This window comes from Musca domestica, unplaced genomic scaffold (genome assembly GCF_030504385.1).
Source record: "Musca domestica strain aabys unplaced genomic scaffold, Musca_domestica.polishedcontigs.V.1.1 9, whole genome shotgun sequence".
NCBI lineage: Eukaryota > Metazoa > Arthropoda > Insecta > Diptera > Muscidae > Musca > Musca domestica.
The window spans coordinates 18,504,317-18,525,848 of NW_026712435.1; the positions used below are offsets into that span (position 1 = coordinate 18,504,317).

Sequence of the window (21,532 nt, forward strand, 5' to 3'; positions counted from 1 at the left end):
ATTTAAATTCGTTATAAGCACTACATTACAATGATATTCGGTACAGCATGTCAAAGTACTCCTATTACTAGACAAAAATATAGAGTCTGCAGACAGGGTACTTTCTTAAGAGGAGGGCATGCCTTGTCCACGACCACGGTTGCCACAGTTGGTAGAATTCTACCTAAATGGGTAACTTTTTTCAGTGCTGGTAACTTGGTAACTTCGCTTTTGTTTTGGTACCTTTTAAGATGTAAAATCAAGATTTTATTATTTCCGAATATATATTTAATTATTTAAACAATGTAATGATGGCTAAAGAACTGGCTTTAGCTAATAACCAATATTATGTTTGGTCAGAAAAAAATATTTTAGAAACTGACTGCAATATTAATTTATTAAAATTCGTAAATATAATGAATTAAAATATTTTTTATGTTATGCTTTGCTATAATAATAAAAAATAGTTGATAACGTTTTGGTAAGTTTTCCGGAAATTTGTGTAGGAAATTTTTTTACTCAGTGGCAACCGTGATTGCGACGTTTGGGATCACTACTAGATAGCATTTTCCGTAGGAGCTGCATCAGTTCGGAGAGCGTTGGCTCTCTCTCTCTCTCTCTCTCTCATAAAAGTTGGCGGATGCCAAAATGCCTCCCGACATTTGGTATTATTGTTAATTTGAGGCACTTGTTGATTTGAGCCACTTGTTATATGTTAGAGTTTAGGGCTGGCAGAAGCCTACCAATTTGGATCATCATCGGTCATCGTAAAAAAATACGAACATATGTAAAAACATACGAACATTTCCACCAAACCGCGAATAGTCAAGAGATCAGATATATAGCAGAATAGGTACAATATATATGTAAAATAAAAGAACAGTGTGGCTTGTTTGTTCGGGATACCGTAGTATTTTGTTGTTGCAAAATGGTCTGGCTTTATCCCTTTATTGTTGTTTTTATAAAAACAACGTTTGTTTATTAGTGGAGAACGATGGTAATGTTTACCAGGGGGTAAGGCAGGGAATACCTAGGTTTCGGAAAGAGCCACCAATCCTCATCAGTTCCCTTGTTTTTGTCTGGGATATTCTCCCCAGAAGTTATTTTAAAAATAACTTCTATGACAAAAAACATTTTTTACCCAAGTGACGAGATCGTAAGCTCAATAGAAGAGGAACCAAATTAAATAAGAATCTGTTGTAACAGACAAAACCAACTTACATGGTTATGCTACTTCGTTCAGGCTGAACGAAAGCATAACAAGTGGAGAAAGATGTAAATGTTTATAAGTGCGGTTGTAAGATTTAGAAGACTTTCCAAGAGAATTTTAGTTTTATTTAATTCTTTGGTTCCTCTTCTATTGAGCTTACGATCTCGTCACTTGGGTAAAAAATGTTTTTTGTCATAGAAGTTATTTTTAAAATAACTTCTGGGGAGAATATCCCAGACAAAAACAAGGGAACTGATGAGGATTGGTGGCTCTTTCCGAAACCTAGGTATTCCCTGCCTTACCCCCTGGTAAACATTACCATCGTTCTCCACTAATAAACAAACGTTGTTTTTATAAAAACAACAATAAAGGGATAAAGCCAGACCATTTTGCAACAACAAAATATGTAAAATAAATATATCTTAGTGATTCTGCTTATAAGTCGAGAACCGCTGGACGGATTTTTCCAATTCTCTTGCCAAAAAAGAAAAAAATCTAAGAAAATTTGACAAAAAAAGTGAATATTTTTTGTTAATTTTTTTTTTTCTATTTTTGTCATATTTTTTATCGCTTGTGATTTTTTCAATTTGACTTCCAACTTTGAATTGTATTTTTTTTAAATTTCTTCTGCACCCTGCAACACTATGTGCTGAGGGTATTATATACAGATGACAATTATCGTCCGATTCTCACGACATTTTGCATTGTTGTTTTGAATTAAAATTTTGCAGTCGCTCGACCAGAATCATCGCTCTACAGGTAACAATTGAAAACCAATCGACACGGAATTTTGCAGAAGGAGAGAATTAAGGACAGGTAAGAAGTCGAGCATTTTGGAGGAACATTTGATTATATTTAGCTGTATTTTGAATACATAACAACACAGCGGATTGCGTAAATAAGCATTTCAGTAGTTATAAAAAACGAATTCTTCCAAAATATATTTGGACATAAGGGGGTTTCCAACAAATTATAGTGTTTTAGGTATCACATGGTCGGCCCAGCACGACTATAGCCTTTGCTTATTTACTTTTTTTAATATAATCTTTCCCGAAGATATATATAGTGCACTCTATTGTAATGTTATTTGGTGCGAGAGGTGCAAATACCTCAAATTTGGTGGAACTCGATTCAGAGTTGTACATATATATAGGGAGGATCGGAGCTGTCGCAGACCTGGACCAGCATAGACAATTTTCTGTCATAAATTTTAGCCTTCTATCTCAATTCGTTCGAAAGATAGCGTGATTACAAGAGACAAACAGACGGACAGTCAGACGGACATGGCTAAATCGTTTTAGAATTTTACACTGATCAAGAATATATATACTTTGTCAGGTCTAAGATCATTATTTTGATGAGTTACAAACGGAATGACAAAATGAATATACCCTCCATAGTATGGTGGAGGGTATAAAAAAGGTTCATAATCGGTAGGATCCACTTCACATCAATGCTCAATATAAATGTTTGATTGTAACGGGTTCCTCTACTAAATATACATAGTGGTGTAGGGTATTATAAAGTCGGGTTGTCCGACATTTGACCTTTCTTTACTTGTTTTTAGTTACATAAATAACATGTCTTGTTAAGATACTGCACCTCGGCACTTATAGACATATTTCAAGAACAATTATTTTTCATATGGTGTAGGGTATCACAAATTCGGCCGGGCCGAACATAACTGCTATTTTAAGTGTTTTGAAATGCATAGTCTAAATTTTCGATATTTTAATCTTCTTTGCATTTAACCACATTTCCATGGAATAAATTCCTATTGTTTTTTTTTTTGTAATCTCCAATGCCAAACAAAACAAAATTCTTAATAATATAAATTTCGAAATGATGATGCAGCATCATCATCAGATGTATTTGGTTTAACGTCAAAGCCACGCATAACACTACTTGTATGAAAATGCTTTAGATGATCTCATTTTACAGAAATACTAATCCACAAGAAGAACATTCTTCACCTCCCACTTCAACATTGTTCCAACAAATGATTAAAAAAAAACTGATCTATGGAAACAAAACACTTGAAAAATGCATTATAATGTAAATAAATTAATTTAACCTTTCTGCTGCAGTTTTTCATATCTAAAATTCTGCAAAAAAAATGCACAAACGACCGGAACGACCAGAGTAGAATCATCATAGAATCATTTTACTAACTTGCATTATGAGTATTATTCCGAATTATTTTTATTTTTTGGATAATGCTTATGCAGTGTTTCGGATTCGCTTTATTATCGCTGGAACGTGAACATTTTACTCGAGTTTGATGAAATCATCAAGAAAATGTTTACTTGAGAGATGAAAAATCTGCATCAACGATTTTAGGAAATAAAGTGTGTTTGGTTAGATATTTATTAAATGTGTTTTTTTTTTTGGTATCTGAAGCTGGTCAAATTTAAATATGGGGTATCTTTGAGTATAGCCGTACTGTAGATGAAGTCACTTCCCAAATTCAAATGTTTAAAAATTTTCATAAAATTATTTTCTGGGTTTATTGCGGAACGAAAACGAACAATAAACACCCGGACGGTTGAAAAGAAAAACTTAGAACTTACCAAAAATGGTCGCAAAAGTTATTTTCAACAAACAAATAACAACAAGTAAAGCAGTAAAGAAAGTCTTAAAGTCGGGCGGGGCCGAATTTGTGATACCCTACACCACTTTGCTAATTTAGTAGAGCTCCACATAACAATTAAAAGTTTTTATGGGAGAATTCAATCATACACGCTATGATTATAATTATAATTTAAAATCCAAAGCATTTGTATCTGATAAATTCGGAATTGTATTGCCCATTTGGTGCACAATTAATTTGAAATCGGATAAAAATATATATGGGAGCTATATCCAAATCTGAACCGATCTCGATAAAATTTAGCAAAGAGCTGTATTTGATATATTTCCCTGAATATGCGACCTGTACTTTGTTTACAAAAATACATGGACGGACGGACTGACAGACGGACGGACGGACATCCATAAATCGACTCAGAATGTGATTCTATGCAGATCATCAAAAGGAACTATGGGCCTATCTCGTTTCGTTTTGCCTGTTACAAACAAATGCACAAAGACATAATACCCTGACCACCTTGTGGTGTAGGGTATAAAAAGCTGTAAGTTCGACCGGGCCGATCTTTGGCAACTTTCAAAAAAAAAAAAATGCTTAAAAATGTAGCCGTTATATTAGGTTCTATACGAAGACGTGGACCTGCATAGGCAACTTTTGTCGTAAACCATTACTATATTCAAATGCGAAACTTGAATAAAAAACAAGTAAAAAAACATTAAGTTCGGCCGGGCCAAACTTTTAATACCCTCCACCTTAGGGTAAAAGAAACATTAGAAGAAATGTGGCAAAAACCATTAAAATGCCGATTATGGGGAGGTACCGTTATATGGGGGCTATACCAAAACGTGGACCTATAATTACAATGTTTCGCCACCGGAGCTGGAACCCATTATGACCCACAAATACCAATTTTTAGACAAATCAGTGAAAAAATGTGGCAAAAACCATCAAAATACCGAATATCGGGAGGTACCGTTATATGGGGGCTATATCAAATCATGGACCCATGCATGCAATGTTTCGCCACCGAAGCTGGAATCAATTATGACCAACAAATACCAATTTTCGAACAAATCCCTGAAAAAATGTGGCAAAAATCATCAAATTACCGAATATCGGAAGGTTATATGGGGGCTATACCAAGACGTGGACCTATAATTACAATGTTTCGCCACCGGAGCTGGAACCCATTATGACCAACAAATACCAATTTTCAGACAAATCCGTGAAAAAATGTGGTAAAAAACTAAAATACTAAATATCGGGAGGTACCTTTATATGGGGGCTATACCACAACGTGGACCTATACATGCAATGTTTTGCCACACGCTCAGGGACCCGCTATGACCTACAAATACCAATTTTAAGACAAATCCGTGAAAAAATGTGGCATAAATCATCAAAATACCGAATATCGGGAGGTACCGTTATATGGGGACTATACCAAATTATGGACCCATACATACAATGTTCCGCCACCGGAGCTGGAAACCATTATGACCCACAAATACCAATTTTTAGACAAATCGGTGAAAAAATGTGGTAAAAAAAACTAAAATACTAAATATCGGGAGGTACCTTTATATGGGGGCTATACCACAACGTGGACCTATACATGCAATGTTTTGCCACACGCTCAGGGACCCGCTATGACCTACAAATACCAATTTTAAGACAAATCCGTGAAAAAATGTGGCATAAATCATCAAAATACCGAATATCGGGAGGTACCGTTATATGGGGACTATACCAAATTATGGACCCATACATACAATGTTCCGCCACCGGAGCTGGAAACCATTATGACCCACAAATACCAATTTTTAGACAAATCGGTGAAAAAATGTGGTAAAAAAAACTAAAATACTAAATATCGGGAGGTACCTTTATATGGGGGCTATACCACAACGTGGACCTATACATGCAATGTTTTGCCACACGCTCAGGGACCCGCTATGACCTACAAATACCAATTTTAAGACAATTCCGTGAAAAAATGTGGCATAAATCATCAAAATACCGAATATCGGGAGGTACCGTTATATGGGGACTATACCAGAACGTGGACCGATATATCTCATTTTCAATACCAACCATCCTAGACACAATGCAAATAGCTCTGCTAAATTTTGGAGCTCTACGTCAAATAATGTGGGCTGTATCGTGATTTCAACAGACAGACAAACAGACAGACAGACAGACGGACAGACAGACAGACGGACATCGTTAAATCGACTTAGAATTTTATGCTGATTATGAATATATATACTTTATAGGGTCTAAAACGAATATTTAGGGATGTTACAAACGGAATGACAAAGTTAATATACCCTCCTTTCCAAGGTGGAGGGTATAATAATGTAGCTAAAATCATCAAAATTCCGAATATAGGAAGGTACCGTTATATTGGGGCTATACGGAGACGTGGGCCTGCACAGACAATTTTCTGTCTTAGGCTGTAGTATCCATTACGAACTTTAAATATGAAATTTGTTACAATTCTCATGAATAATGTCGCACAAATCATCAAAATACCGAGTATTGGGAGGTACCGTCATATGGGGGCTATACGAAGACGTGGACCTGCATACAAAAATTTTTGTCATAGGCTGTAGTATCCATTACGAACTTCAAATACAAAATTTGAAACAATTCCAAAGCATAATGTCGCTAAAAAATCATTAAAATACCGAATATCGGGAAATATCGTTTATATGGGGCTATAGGGTAAGTGTACCAGTAGTCGGCACTTTTAGGATTTTCGCGTTTTTAATCGCTCACAATTCTGAGTGGAACTTTTCAATTATTACAAAGTTAATTTATTCAGATTCGAAATTTTGTATAGTTTTTGCAATAATAAATAAAGTTTTAATAACTTTTTAATTAAATTTCATAAATTTGTAGTTTTATTAAAACAATACATTTTTGCCAGTAGTCGGCACCACTTGCCAATTGTCGGTATGGCATGTTCCAACAGTCGGCATACCGATTTTTTTGTGAGAATAATTAATAATAATGATATATTAATTCCTTAAAATATAATATTTTTGTTTAGTTAAACTGATTCGACGTCTTCATTGTACTTTTCTTAAGAATATGAATTGTTGAGGACCTTCACAGACAAAAATTTAATTTTTATTAGCATAATTCATCTTTTCTTAGCGAAATTGTACGCAAAGACAGCTGACAATGTACATGAAGTAAACAAATGACATTTAATTATAATAGTTTCATTTATTTGGGCTTAAAAATAAAAAGTGCCGACTACTGGGACATGCCGAACTTAGGCACACTTACCCTACGAGAACTTGGACCGTCACGGCCTATTTACAAACTTAGCTGGCATAATACACATGTGTGCACAATTTTAGCGTTCAATTTCAATTCGTTCCAGAATATATATGCTTTGTAGAGTCTATCATGAGTATTTCGAGGAGTTACAAACGGACTGACACAGTTTATATACCCTCCATAGAATAGTGGAGGGTATAAAAACATATTGGCAGCGTGCAAAACACAAATAAGAGGTTATTATACCCTCCCAACACACTATGGGATCACACTATTGATCAGCGTTAAATTTTATGTCGATTGTAATCATACTATCTTTTGGACAATTTTAGATAGAACGCTAAAATTTTGCGCGTATCGGAATTTTTCCAATAGGCAGGTCAAGTTTGTAAATGGGTCATCGCGGTACCTCCTGATATTCGGTAGTTTGACAAATTAAGACACATTTTCTAACAGAATTGCTTAAATTTAGGTTCATAGAGGTCTACCTCTTTTGGCAAAACATCTCTATCTATATCTATAAAAGAGGAAAATGTTTGTACGTTTAATTGTTTGTTCGTTTGTTTGTAATTTATAAACATAAAAACCGCTGCGCATATTTTCCGGCAAATTTCCAAATATACTACAGCATCGTCTAAATGTAACATAGGCTATAAAAAGTTTTGAAATTCCACTTGGAACTGGCGGAATCGGAGGAACCACCAAAAAATGCAGATTTTGTTTGCACATATCTATTAATGGGTTATAGACAGATTCTTCAAATTTGGAATGTGTAGCGGAATTTGGTGTAAAAATAAATTTGCCAAATTATATTGAAATAGCTCTCATATATATTTTCGGCCGATTCCATGTATGTGAAGCACCAAATACGCTATATATATAACATTTCAATGCAATTTGGAATGTGTGACGGAATTTGGTCAGAAAATACATCTGACATATATATCGGTTGAGGCTTGCATATAGCTCCCACATATATTTTCGGCCAATTTCCTGTAATTTATCTAATGAAATTTGACGGAATTTAGTATAAAAATATATATATCAAATTGTATTAAAATCAGTGGAGGGTTCGATATATATTCGCTCCTAAACACGTATTTATATTTGATTCTAATGAAATTTGGAATGTTTGACGGCATTAGGTACAAAAATATGTTTGCCAATTTTTATTGAAATCGGCACAGATTTGGATATAGCTTCCATATATGCTTTTGCCGATTTCCTGTATTTGATATACCAAACACGCAATGTATGTCTAATTCTAATGAAATTTGGAATGTGTGACGGAATTCAGTACAAAAATATATTTGCCAATTTTTATTGAAATCGGTTGAGATTGACATATCTGATGCACAAAACACCATATGTATGTCCGATTCCAACGAAATTTGGAAGTAGTAATGGAATTTGGTACAAAAATAAATTGGCCAATTATATTGAAATCGCTTCAGTTTTGGATATTGCCCCTAAATATATTTTCTACCGATTTCGTACACTTACTTGCAACTTAAAATAAAATTCTACTTCAATCATGTAAAATCATAATTTGGGATGAGTGTACAATAGCTCTCAAAAAATAATTGGAAGCTCTAGATTGTACTTTGCAAGATTTGAGAAAAAACTCAGCACTTTTTGGGGGATCATTGTCTGGAGATTTTCGACAACCGCTGCTTGTTATTCCTGCATTAACAACAGAAGATAAATTAAATGCATGCCTGAAATCATCTTGTTTGGAGCCATGTTCGTACATTTAAACTAACTTCAAAACTCAATCGAAAAATACCAGGTGAATGAAATACAAAAACATAATTGTATATCCTAAAGCATTACAATAAACACTTTTTATACCCTACACCACATAGTGGTAAGGGTATTATGTCTTTGTGGATTTGTTTGTAACATGGAGAAGGAAGCGAGATAGACCCATAGTTACTTGCGAGGATCTTCATAAAGTAACTTTCTAAGTCGATTTATGCACGTCCGTTCGTCCATCCATGTATTCTCGTGAACAAAAAGCAGGTTGCATTTTTTATTCGATCGAGATGAAATTTTGCAAACAATATTTGTATGGCCCAAGGATGAACCCTTTATCAGATTTAGATATAGCTCCCACATATCTTCAACCGATTTCGGTTTAATTGTGCACCAAATATAAGTCCAAATGATCTGAAATTTGGTCAGTCTAGAAGCAAGTGCATCAAATTTGTTGAAAATCGGTTCAGATATAGCCATAGCTCTCATATATATGTTTCATCCGATTTGGTGTTTAAGTCCCTCACATTCGTAATATGCATTCGACAACAATGATATTTGGTACCAGATAACGGATACAGTCCAGAAATACCTCTGCCAAATTTTAACGAGATCGGTTCAGATATCTTCAGCCGATTTCGGGTTAATTGTGCATCAAATGGCCAATATCAGTCCAAATGATCTGAATTTCATTTTAGAGGTAAAAACTTCAAATTTGGAGAAAATCGGTTCAGATATAGCTAAAGCTTCCATACATATGTTTCATCCGATTTGGTCTTTTAGTCCCTCACATTCGACAACAATAATATTTGGTACCTGATATCTTATAGAGCTCGGAAATACTTCTGCCAAATTTTATCTTGAACGGCTAAGATTTAGACATAACTCCCATATTTATCCATAATCCGATTTAAGGTTTATTGTGCAAATAATTGCTAATATCAGCCCAAATGAGTGAATTTTGGGACATACGTTTTCATTTTGTGGAACGCGGCTCCGATATATATATATTTATACCCTCCGCCATACTATGGAGGGTATATTAACTTTGTCATTCCGTTTGTAACTCCTCGAAATACTCATGTCAGACCCAGTAGGCAGGTGAGGTTCGTAAATGGGCCATGTAGGTCCACGTTTTCATATAGTCGCATATAACGGTACCTCCCGATATTCGGTATTTTGATGATTTTAGCGACATTATTCACCGGAATTGTTTCAACTTTGGTTTTTGAAGTTCAAAATGGATACTACAGCCAAAGTCAGAAAATTGTCAATGCAGGTCCACGTCTTCGTATAGCCCCCATATAACAGAACCTCCCTATATTCGGTATTTTGATGTTTTTAGCGACATTATTAATCGGAATTGTTTAAAATTTTCTATTTGAAGTTCGAAATGGATACTACAGGTGGTATGATCTACTTCAAATAAATTCTTTTGTTACGGGAGCTCTACTAAATAAGCGGTGGTGTAGGGTATCAATAGTCGGCCCTGCCCGACTTTTGTCTTTTCCTTACTGATTTTAAATTGTTTTTTTATTTTTAAACCCAAAAAATATTCGTATATCAAATTTTGATTGAATATAAATGAAAAGGGCTAGTAATTTTCTCATACCAATTTCAAGTCTTTCAAAATCATTCTGATAATCCTGTTTCATTCAAATCCTGACACTTTCATCAACTTAATACTGTTTAAAAAAAAAAATCTTTCTCTCTCTAATGTACTTACTGCATTCAAAGACATGCTCCTTATTTGTTTTAAATTATTATCTTTTTTCTTATCGTTTGTTTAGTTTTTTTGGAATTTTCTTATGGGAAAAGATTAACTCTACAAATAGATTTTTAGGCAACCCAAAACCGACAATTTTTTTATCAGAATTTCAAACAGTCCATCCTGGGGGGAGATTTCACTTTCTTTTGGTTTTCATGGCTGCAACAACAACATAAACAACAACAATCGTACACACTTGTACACAATTCGTTTATCACTTTTACTATTTAAATAAGAGTTTTGAAAAGTCTGATTAACAAAAAATAAATGAGCATTTTGTAGATATTTCCAGTTGGTCCCAAAACACTTACGCACATGTGTTTGTACTTATGGGTGGTTGAGAATTTCTTTAAATGTGATTGAGAATCATTGCTGTTGCTGTTTTAAATCCCGGTTTTGAGTTTGATAAGGAAGTGTTCGCCAGAAAGAAAGACTTCTTTCTTTTTGTTCTTTCATTTCTGTCACTGGGTTCATATTTCAATTTAAATTTAGTTTCCACATTGCCTCGTTTCTCTGGCTCGATGTATCTACATATGTGTGTGTGTGTATGTATGTATGTCTGTATGTTGATGACTTTGATTTGTGAAATGAATTACATGCTTGTGTCGTATATTCCAACAATTAAATTCGTTTTTATTTCTTCTTCTTTATGAAACTAAGATTTCCAGCGGTCACAACATCCGCTGTAGAATCGTTTCGTTTGTTTGTTGAGGAGCAGAGCAGAGCTGAGACGACGACAACAACAACAACTAAATTAAAGTTCCTTTTGAGATAAGAATTTAGGTCTAGCATTAACCCATTGTCAGGCGATTTGGAACATATTGTGACCATATGAGGGTTCTACGTTAGTTTTGATTAGAAATAACATAATACACTCATAATGGCATATTTACTGGAACACGTTTAGTTAAACATTTGAAAATGGAAGTGATTGAACTTTAAAAATTACAATTTTTACACAACGGAAATGTCACTGAAAAGTCCGAATAAATCGGAATTTTAATAAAAATGCTTTTAATAAGAAATAATTTTTGGAAAATGTAGAAATATGTGCGAGGTACCAGATATAGTGACACACTTCATCTAACACTAAAAAAAATATTGGGATAAGCTAAAATTTGAAAAAATCTAACATTTATTTCAAAGTTTATGCGAATTGTTAATCGAAATTTAAACCTTATGTGGGGGAGTTAGTAGAGGGAGTGAGCCGATGAATTCGATATTAACATCAGATCTCTGGTTACCAAGTTATAAAAGAATCGCTGAATTGTTTCGCGGATAATGAGATATATAAGTACTGATAATTGTGAGTCTTTGTGGGGGAGGTACAAGAAGGAGTGGGCCGATATCTATCATCTTCACACCAGATCTTGTGTTAATGAAAATATTGGGATGGGTGAAATTTGAACAGACACCCCTAGTTCGACTCCAAATACCCTGAAACGGATTTCGTCATAAGAGACTTGGGGTCTGAACCCGTTATGGCCGTATTAAATGATATTTGCCCTTTGTATGGCTGAGGGTATGAAAAAAAAAAAAATTAAACTTATTCGATTTTATGTCACAAATGTCTGCGAAATCGTGTGTAGATTTCAGTTTAAGTCTTTAAAATACCATAAAGTGGGAGGTACCGTTATATGTTCGTCCACAAGAGGTTGAGCCCGTTACGAAGCATAATTGTCGAGTTTTAAACAAATCCATAAGAAAACCTGGTTAAAATACCAAATATTAGGAGGTATCGTAATATGGGAGCTATAGGTAAACGTAGACTTATATAAATACCGAATATGTAAACGAGGACCTATGTAGACAATTGGCATCTATTGCGAACATCAAATATCAAATTTTGTAACGTTTTTGAATGGAAAAAAATGGCTGAAATTATCAAAATACTGAAATCTACAGAAAATATAGGGAAACGTAGACTTAATTAGGGAATGTTCTGTCATTAGAAGTTGAGCCCGTTACGAACACTACTTCAGAATTTTAAACAAATCTGATAGAAAATGTGACTTAAGTCATAATAAATTATATAGGGGGGGGGGGGGGGGGGGGTTAGCAGAATCTGGAGACTATACAAGCTTGCTTAACGACAAAAAACATATGTGTGCAAAATTATAGCCATCTATCTCAATTCGATCGATAAATAGTGTTATGAGAACAGACAGACAGTCAGATCATCTTAGAATTTTTCGCCTATCAAGAATGTATCAATTTATTATAGTTCTTAAACTATTTAATCAAAGTGACTTAAATCTTGTACAGAGACTGAGGTGTATCGAAGTTTAGAATATAAGCAGAGTCACAAATGATTAGATTCATAATACGGTCTCAACAAGTTTTTGGTTAATTTTTGTCACATCTTAAGTAAATTATCGCTCAAGGGTAGAGTTTTTGAAAAATCAAACTGAAATTTTGACACACTATGGAGAACAATATGGCACACAATGCTCAAAAATTTCTTTGACTAATTACCTAACATGATATTTTCAAGCAGCTACACATGAAAGAACAAAGTGGTTATAACCTCTATAATATGGTGGAGGGTACAAAAATCTATAAATCTTCTTTAGATAAAATATATTTGTTTGTATAGTTGTAGATAGAATACCTTCCAGAGACCTACTTAGATCAAATATCTTTTATGAAATTTCGATGGATTCAAACAATTTTTAAGGATATAAAAATCATTTTAAAATCTATACATAAAGGATCTTCTAAATGAATGATTTCTGAATGAATGATTCCAATGATCGGATTTCGGATCTAACACAGGAAACTCTTATTAAACTTTCCTAACATATAATATAAGTTTTAAATCAGCTAAAACAAGGAACTGGATCCTTAAAATGTCCTTTTCGACGCTAGAACTTTATATGAAAGAACTGATAACTAAAACCAAATACTTTTCATTGTTTTTTTTTTTTTTTTTGTAGCGAAACAGACATCAAATAGTAAGTAAAGAAACCAAATTAGTGACGCAACTCAGCATAAGCTGCGATTTTAAGGAATGAGAACTTTGAACGAAGGATCACGAATAAATGGAAATGAATTCTCCATAGTATACTCTTAACCTATCATGGATAATGTTTAGAATTGGATTAATAGATTATGCTGACAATTGTAGTTCTGCTTTTAAATTGACGTTTTTGCAATAAAAAGTCCACTGATCGCCTGCTTAATGGATTCAGTAGCATTGGCTACATGAGTCATATTCAAGTTATATATCGAACTAGCTGCCGGCCCGTAATTTTAGTCTTTAATGCTATTATATCATCCACCTTGGAAAGGTGGATTTCCATTTGTAACATCACTAAATGTTCGTCCTAGACCCCATTAAATATGCATATATATTCATAATCAGCATAAAACTCTAAGTCGATTTGTCCGTCTGTATGTCTGTTTGTTTAAATTACGATACAGCCCACATTATTTGACGTATAGCGTCAAAATTTAGCTGAAAAATGTGTATTGTGTATAGGATGGTTGGTATTGAAAATGATCTATCGGTTCACGTTTTGGTATAGTCCCCATATAACGGTATCTCTCGAAATTCGGTATTTTGATGATTTTTGCCACATTTCTCCTCGGGTTTGTCTAACACATATAACGATGCCTACCTATATTGGGTATGTTGATAATCCACACATTTACGCGTATAATTGTTTCAAATTTGGTATTTTAGAAGGTGACAATCCTTGAAATATAAAATTGTCCACATAGGTTCCCGTTTTGGTATGGCCCCATATAACGGCCTCATTCACTTTATGGTTTTTTGATAAGTTAACTGCATTATCCAAACAGTCTTACTGGTATATGAAATTTAAAGTGAAACACGCTTGAATTTAGATACTTTTATATAAAAATGTTTCCTTTACCCTCAGATGGATGATAGTAATAATTCTGCCCGGCCGAACTTATTTTTTTTACTTGTTTTTAAAGTAATATGAATTATTTGTCATTGAAATTGCGCGTTGGAGACCCCATAATATCCATATCTTTTATCATAGTATAATTCAAAGACGATTAAACAAATGTCCGGTTCCTTAAATCATATGATGGTTATACAAATGGATGATTTCTTCCCAAATTACCAACATTTGCCGAAATTAGTATGAAAATATGGTTAAAATGTAAGATATACTTGAAATCGGGTTGTATCCTTATCCGGGGGTTATGGCCCATATCATGAACTGCAAAAGTGATTTAAGGTATCGTGAAAGTTTAGGAAGAATTCCTGAAAGAATAGAAATCCTTATCCCTTTATATTCGGTATTTCACTGATTGCAGTCCCAATGAATTTTGCATATTGAGTTCTCATTGGACGGATTTTTGTCATGTGATAGAAGTAGGTAGGTCCACGTGTTGAAATGAGCCCCATAACGTTTTGTCGGTTATTTTTGCTTATTTAAATGTGTTCGCATCTTCCAGCTGAAGCACGATGTAGATCCTGGAGTTGAAAGCTATATGACAATTTCAGACATGAAATATAGCCATTTAACATCTTATTGCGTACTATTTCATTGATATTATTCATTCAGAATTCAAAACAATAAAAAATGTACACTTCTATATAGTTTCTAAATTGAAAAAATTTCACGCCAAGAATTGTGAAAATCCGTCAAAACGTTCTTGAGTTATAAGCTTAGTAACTAATAAACAAATTGAATAAAAATCTTTAACTTTTTCGCTGGTTTTCTACAGCCAATATTTAAAGGTCATTACGAAGTTTGGTCCTTACTATTATTTTGAAATTTGATTCAATTGAAAAAATGTTCTCAGTTTTTCCCTATTTTAGAGTTTTTGCAGTGCGATATGCTCTTTTTTGATTTTTTAGCAATTTTGGTTTGACCACGTTAAATTATTTTGACATCATCTATTCAGTTCCGCCTCTCCATAATTTTCGTCGCTTTCTACTACCCAAAAAGACTACACACCATATTAGAATTCAAGAAAAAAAAAAAACATTACAAATGTACATTCCGAAATAGTAAGTCAAAATAAAAAAAAAAAATCATGCAAAATAAAACATTACTATTGTACACTTCAAAAGTCAAAATGAAAATTTTAAAATTTCTCATTTTTACGGGATTTTTTTTGGATTTTATCCTTTTCTGTCAAGAGACAATTCCGAATTTGTGTAAATCGTTAAAATCAGATCAGCGGTTCTTGAGTTATAAGCGTAGTAACTAACACAACTTCCTTATATATGTAGATAGATTAGAAGTATGCGTGGTCAGTTCCCTAGCGCCCAAATAAATTCCTAAGTTTGGAGGGAAAGTCAACAGTATGTCGTGTATTAATTTTCAAACCGAAATCTTCATTATCTGGCAAATAAAAAGATTTTAGATACATCAAGATAGTGGGCGTAAAAGTAGGCGTGGTCAATATTTTTTTCTTTAAAAACCTAACTCGGGGTATGACGAACGTTTGTACAAAAAATTATGCAAATCGGTCCAGCCGTTTTCAACTGATTCCGTTACCAACAAACAACAATTGATTTTTATATATATAGATAATGCATGAAGTTTACCAATCAGATTCTTGTTCTTGGCATCTGAACTGGCAAAACACGCATCTGTGTCAATTTATATGAATGCCGAACACTGTGGCTTTTAAATCAACCCATTGAAGAAATATTGCAACAAGTTCCACCAAAACGGCTCATTGTGACTGAAAGATATTCAATAGATGTTTAAGTCTCGTAAATAAAAAAAACTTGATTTCAGTAATAGAAATCATACGAACTTAAAAAATGTTCCCTTGAAATTTCTTCTATGGACAGAAGACACTTTCTTTGGATATACGTTCAATTTAATGTTTTTTATGGATCAAAGGCGTTTCTATGGAACAAATGTCTTATTTAAAGGTCTTCTATATAAAGATATGAGATATAGTGGGTTATTAAAAAGCCTTGTTTATGTTTCGTAAGAAATTTCTAAATTTGGAGGCACAACTTGCCGAACCGAACCATTTTTCTTTTAAATTGAAATACTGTTTTTGGTTCAATTCAAAAGAGTTTTTATACCCTACACCACAAGGTGGTCAGGGTATTATGTCTTTGTGCAATTGTTTGTAACAGGCAATAGGAAACGAGATAGACCCATAGTTCCTTTTGATGATCTGCATAGAATCACATTCTGAGTCGATTTATGCATGTCCGTCCGTCTGTCCGTCCATGTAGTTTTGTAAACAAAGTACAGTTCGCACTTATTGCCCTATCCAGATGAAATTTTGCATAAATCATTTGTTTGGCCCAAGGACGAACCCTATTGAAATTGGAGATAATCGGTCAAAATTTAGATATAGCTCCCATATATATCTTCGTCCGATTTGCCTTTTATTGTGCACCAAGTGTGTAATATCAGTCCGAATAGTATAGAATTTTGCGTACCATCAGATTGGACCTGAAAATAAGTATGCCAAATTTGATCGAAATCGGTTCAGATATAGCTATAGCTCCCATATATATTGTTCATCCGATTTGTCATATTTGTTACCCACAGCCGTAATATGCACTCCGTAACAACGATATTCAGGGAAATATATCAAATCCAGCTCAGAAATATCTTTGCCAAATTTTATCGAGATCGGTTCCGATTTGGATATAGCTTCCATGTATATTTTTATCCGATTTCAAATTAATTGTGCACCAAATGGGCAATACAAGTCCGAATTTAAAAGATACAAATGCTTCGGCATATTTTGTCCTTTGAACTTTAAATTATAATTATAATCATAGCGTGTATGATTGAATTCTCCTTTTTTCTAACTTGAATTCTCCTTTTTCTAACTTGAATTCTCCTTTTTCTAACTTTTAATTGTTATGCGCAGCTTTACTAAATTAGCAAAGTGGTGTAGTACCCGCCCGACTTTAAGACTTTCTTTACTGTTTTTTTTTTTTTTTTTTTTTTTGTTTACGATTCGGTTAATTTTCAAAAATAGCGGTTCGGTGCGGAAACGAATGTGTCAACTATTATTGACTTTGTTTAACCCAATTTAAATCAGTTGTACCTAGCATCTGGAAGCTACATCCTAATCTTTTCTTTCTTTCTTTTGACAGAGGTTTTTTATGTCGTGTCAAACATATATATCAAAGCTATAGCTATAACTAAACCATTTTCACTAAATTTAACTTAAATCGATCGAATGTGCCAAAATTCATTATATTTGTTCTGATATTACATATATGGAATAACCAATTTCAAAAAGGTTCATCTTTGGGTCAAATATGTGAACTGTGCAACATTTCATCTTAATCGAACAATGTGTGTGACCTGCACTTTACATACAAAACTAGAGGGAAAGGCAGCCGAACATGAGTAAATTGACTCAGAATGTGATTCCATGGAGATCAGCTAAAGGAATTAGGGGCGATGTCGTTTACTTCCGCATGTTACAAACAAAAGAACAAAGACCTAATACCTTGACTATACCAGTGCGATATTGGGTGTAAAAATTGGAGACTCCATTTACGCTATGTATAACAACTATACCCTCCTCCACCATTTGGAAGAAAGTTGAAAAATTAAAAAAAAAAAATGCATCGAAAACGATCGCTCAAATGGAAACCGTTATATGGGAGCTTTACGAAGACGTGGTCCTGCATAAGTATTATTTTTTGTCAAATACGAAATTTGATTCAATCAAACTTGAACAATTTCGGTGAATAGTATCGCTAATATCATCAAAATGCCGAATAAAGGGGGATACCGTTACAAGTGGGCTATACGCAGACATGAACCTGCGAAGACAATTTTGTAGTACTGATTCCGAACTTCAAATACGAAATTTGTAACAATTCCGAAAATTTGAAAATCATCAAAATACCGAATAACGGGAGGTATCGTTATAATGGAGGCTATACGAAGACGTGGACCTGCATACAGTTTTCTGTCACAGACTGTATTAACTCTTATGAACTTTAAATACGAAAGTTGAAACAATTCCGATGAATAGTGCCGCTAAAATCATATAAATACCGAATTTGGGAAGCTACCGATATATATGTGAGCTATACAAAAACGTGGACCTGCATAGTCAAATTTCTGTTATAGCTTGCAGTACGCATTAGGAACTTCAAATACGAATTTTGAAAGAATTCTGGTAAATAATGCCGCGAATATAGGGAGGTACCGTCATATGGGAGCTATAAAATCTGAACCGATCTTGATGAAATTTGGGAGATATTTTCCAGCAGTATCTGATGCCCGGAATCAAATATCATTGTTGTGGAGTGCATATTACGGATGTGAGGGACTTTAACACCAAATCGGATGAAACAGCTGTTGAAAGCTATTGCTATAACTGAACCGATTTTCACAAAAAATTTGAAGCACTTTCTCCTAGGCTGAATTCCAAATTGGCTGAATGTCAAAAATCAGCCCATTTGGGCTGATATTAGTAATTTGGTTCACAAAAAATCTGAAATCGAATAAAGATATATATTCAAATCTGAACCGATCTTGACACGATTTTAAACACTTATTTCTGAGCTGTATCTGACACCAAAGATTATTGTTGTGGAGTGCATATTACGCATGTGAGGGTCAAATCGGATAAAACATATATATGGGTGCTATAGCTATAGCTGGAAAAATTCTGGTGAATAATGTCGCTAAAATCATCAAAATACCGAATATTGGGAGGTATCGTTATATGGGGGCCATACAAAAACGTGAACCGACATGGCCCTTCTATTTCAATTCATTCCAAACATAGCGTGATTATAACAGATGGACAGACGGACATCGCTAAATCTACTTAGAATTTTACTCTAATTAAGAATATATATACTTTGTTGGATCTAACATGAGTATTTCGAGGAGTTACAAACGGAATGGCAGAGTTAATATAACCTCCACAGGGTATAAAAGTTAATATATTATATAAGTGGGTATAACAGTGATTATACTCTCCACATTGGAGGATATAAAAATAATATTTTAAAGTTGTCTCTTTGTGGGGTCAGTACGTGAAAGACCGACTGACCTATGAACAGAATATCTTAAAATATCATCTATGGATAGTACAGATTTTTTTAGGATTTTGTATATAGACCTTCTAAAGGTCTTTTGGGCATAGTATATGGACATTCTAAAGGTCTTTTAGGCCCTCCACATTGGAGGAAAAATAATATCTTAAAGTTGGCTCTTTGTGGGGTCGGTACGTGAAAGGCCGGCTGACCTATGAATAGAATATCTTAAAATATCATCTATGGATAGTTCAGATTTTTTAGTTTATATATAGACCTTTTAAAGGTCTTTTAGGCATATCAATTCATCATATGACATCGGGATATAAGAGATTCTAAATTTCTTGAATATATGGCCAAATATGAGCCCTTCTTGATCCACCATAGCTTTGGATTCTGTATAAAAGGAAAAAAAATAATTCACGATTTTTAATTAAATTATTGACTTCAGCTGCTCGAAAGATGTTGTCCAGTGTCCATTTTCTCAGGTAGGTTTGGTAAACTTTTACATATTTATATTTTGTTGTGCTTATTTTTGTATTCTTTTCTTTTATGCATTGTCTTCAATCTCTTTTAGTGGTTAGTAGACGATCGGCCAGATGAGAGAGTTCACAGCACCGCCGGCAGTGCTCTGGAGTTTCTCAGCTGTTGTTGAGGTTATTTGTTTTGTTTATTTTGATTTATTAGGGCGAGCAACACGTTCAGGTAGATTGATCACCTCTTTGTATGACTGTCGGTATTTACATTACCAATGCTCGCTCTCTCGCTGTTAAACACACGCACGCACACACTTGTATTAATATTGAAAAATAATAAGTAAAACAAGACCAACACAGAGTTTTCGGGTTTTGTTGTTGGAATGCATTTTGCCTCTCTTCTGTTACAAGAGGAGATACACAAAAACAAACTATCTTTAAGATACTTGAGATGCAAAGCATCTATTCAAAGGTTTCTTCTGCCAACAGATTGTTTTCAGCAATTTTCGTTCATATGTTTTGTGTTTCATTTTGGGATTTTCTTTTATTTTAAATGATTTTTGTTGTATTCTTTTTTTTGGGAGATTATTTATCACAAGACCAGGGGGGCTTACCACCCATAAAAATACTCAAGTATGGTAATTATAATATTTCATTCATTGATTGATTTTCATGGAAAATTATTTGAGTTTCACTGTTTCAACTTCTTTGTATCGTTTGGTTTGTATTATCGTCTAGGTTTTCTTTTTTTTCTTTTGGATTTCAGAATAACATGTGTTATTTTAATTTTTTTCATTTGATATCTTTTGCATTTTTGCTGAATTTGTCAATTTAATCGATGTCCCCCAACTAGCCCTTTCACAAGAGTAATGCACTCCGCTGTGTTTTGTTTCAACTCCTATTTTGTAACTCCAAGCTATATTTTATTATATTTACATTTTTTTCTTCGATTCTTCTTCGGTAGGTTTGTGGCAGTGTTTCTTTGTAGAGTATTCCTTTTTTTTCTGTTTTCTTGTATTCTTTTTGTACTCGATGACCGACAACGATTTCCGCCACAACCCGTTCAAACTCGCTGTTTAAGCAACCAACCGTTAACGAGGACGTTCAACACTCAACTGATCTCCGTAGTTGAGGGAATCATTTTGTGGGCAATGTTTTCTTTGCTCACCAACACTATGGAATTTTAGTCTATCTGAAGTTCTCCCAACTTGAACCTTACAACTCTCACATGGTGTGTAGTACATTCTGAGAGTAAGTAGTGTCCGTGTGGTTAGTTTTGGTTGGTGGGACGATCGTTTGTTGTATGTGATCATATTTCGGTTGCTTGAAGTCTGCAGTTAATGTTCATTTCATTCATTTGCTCTGTGCTGATATCGTTTTGTTGTTGTTGGTTTTTTTCATCCGGCCAGTATGATCTCACTGGAAGACCAAAGAACATGTGTGTTAAATCTACAGAATAGCTAAATCCATATTATCGGGAGTGGGTTTTATT

General features: G+C 34.1%; 1 protein-coding gene across 1 annotated transcript in view; it reads right to left on the reverse strand.

Moving 5' to 3' along the window:
* The window catches only part of LOC101890619 (laminin subunit gamma-1), a 47,325-nt gene extending 26,152 nt beyond the window's left edge, over nucleotides 1–21,173 (reverse strand). Inside the window, exon 1 of the mRNA XM_005189906.4 lies at nucleotides 20,977–21,173. The gene's annotated coding sequence lies outside the window, so the exon portion shown is untranslated. The remainder of the gene's footprint in view (nucleotides 1–20,976) is intronic.
* Nucleotides 21,174–21,532: the final 359 nt, after the last annotated feature.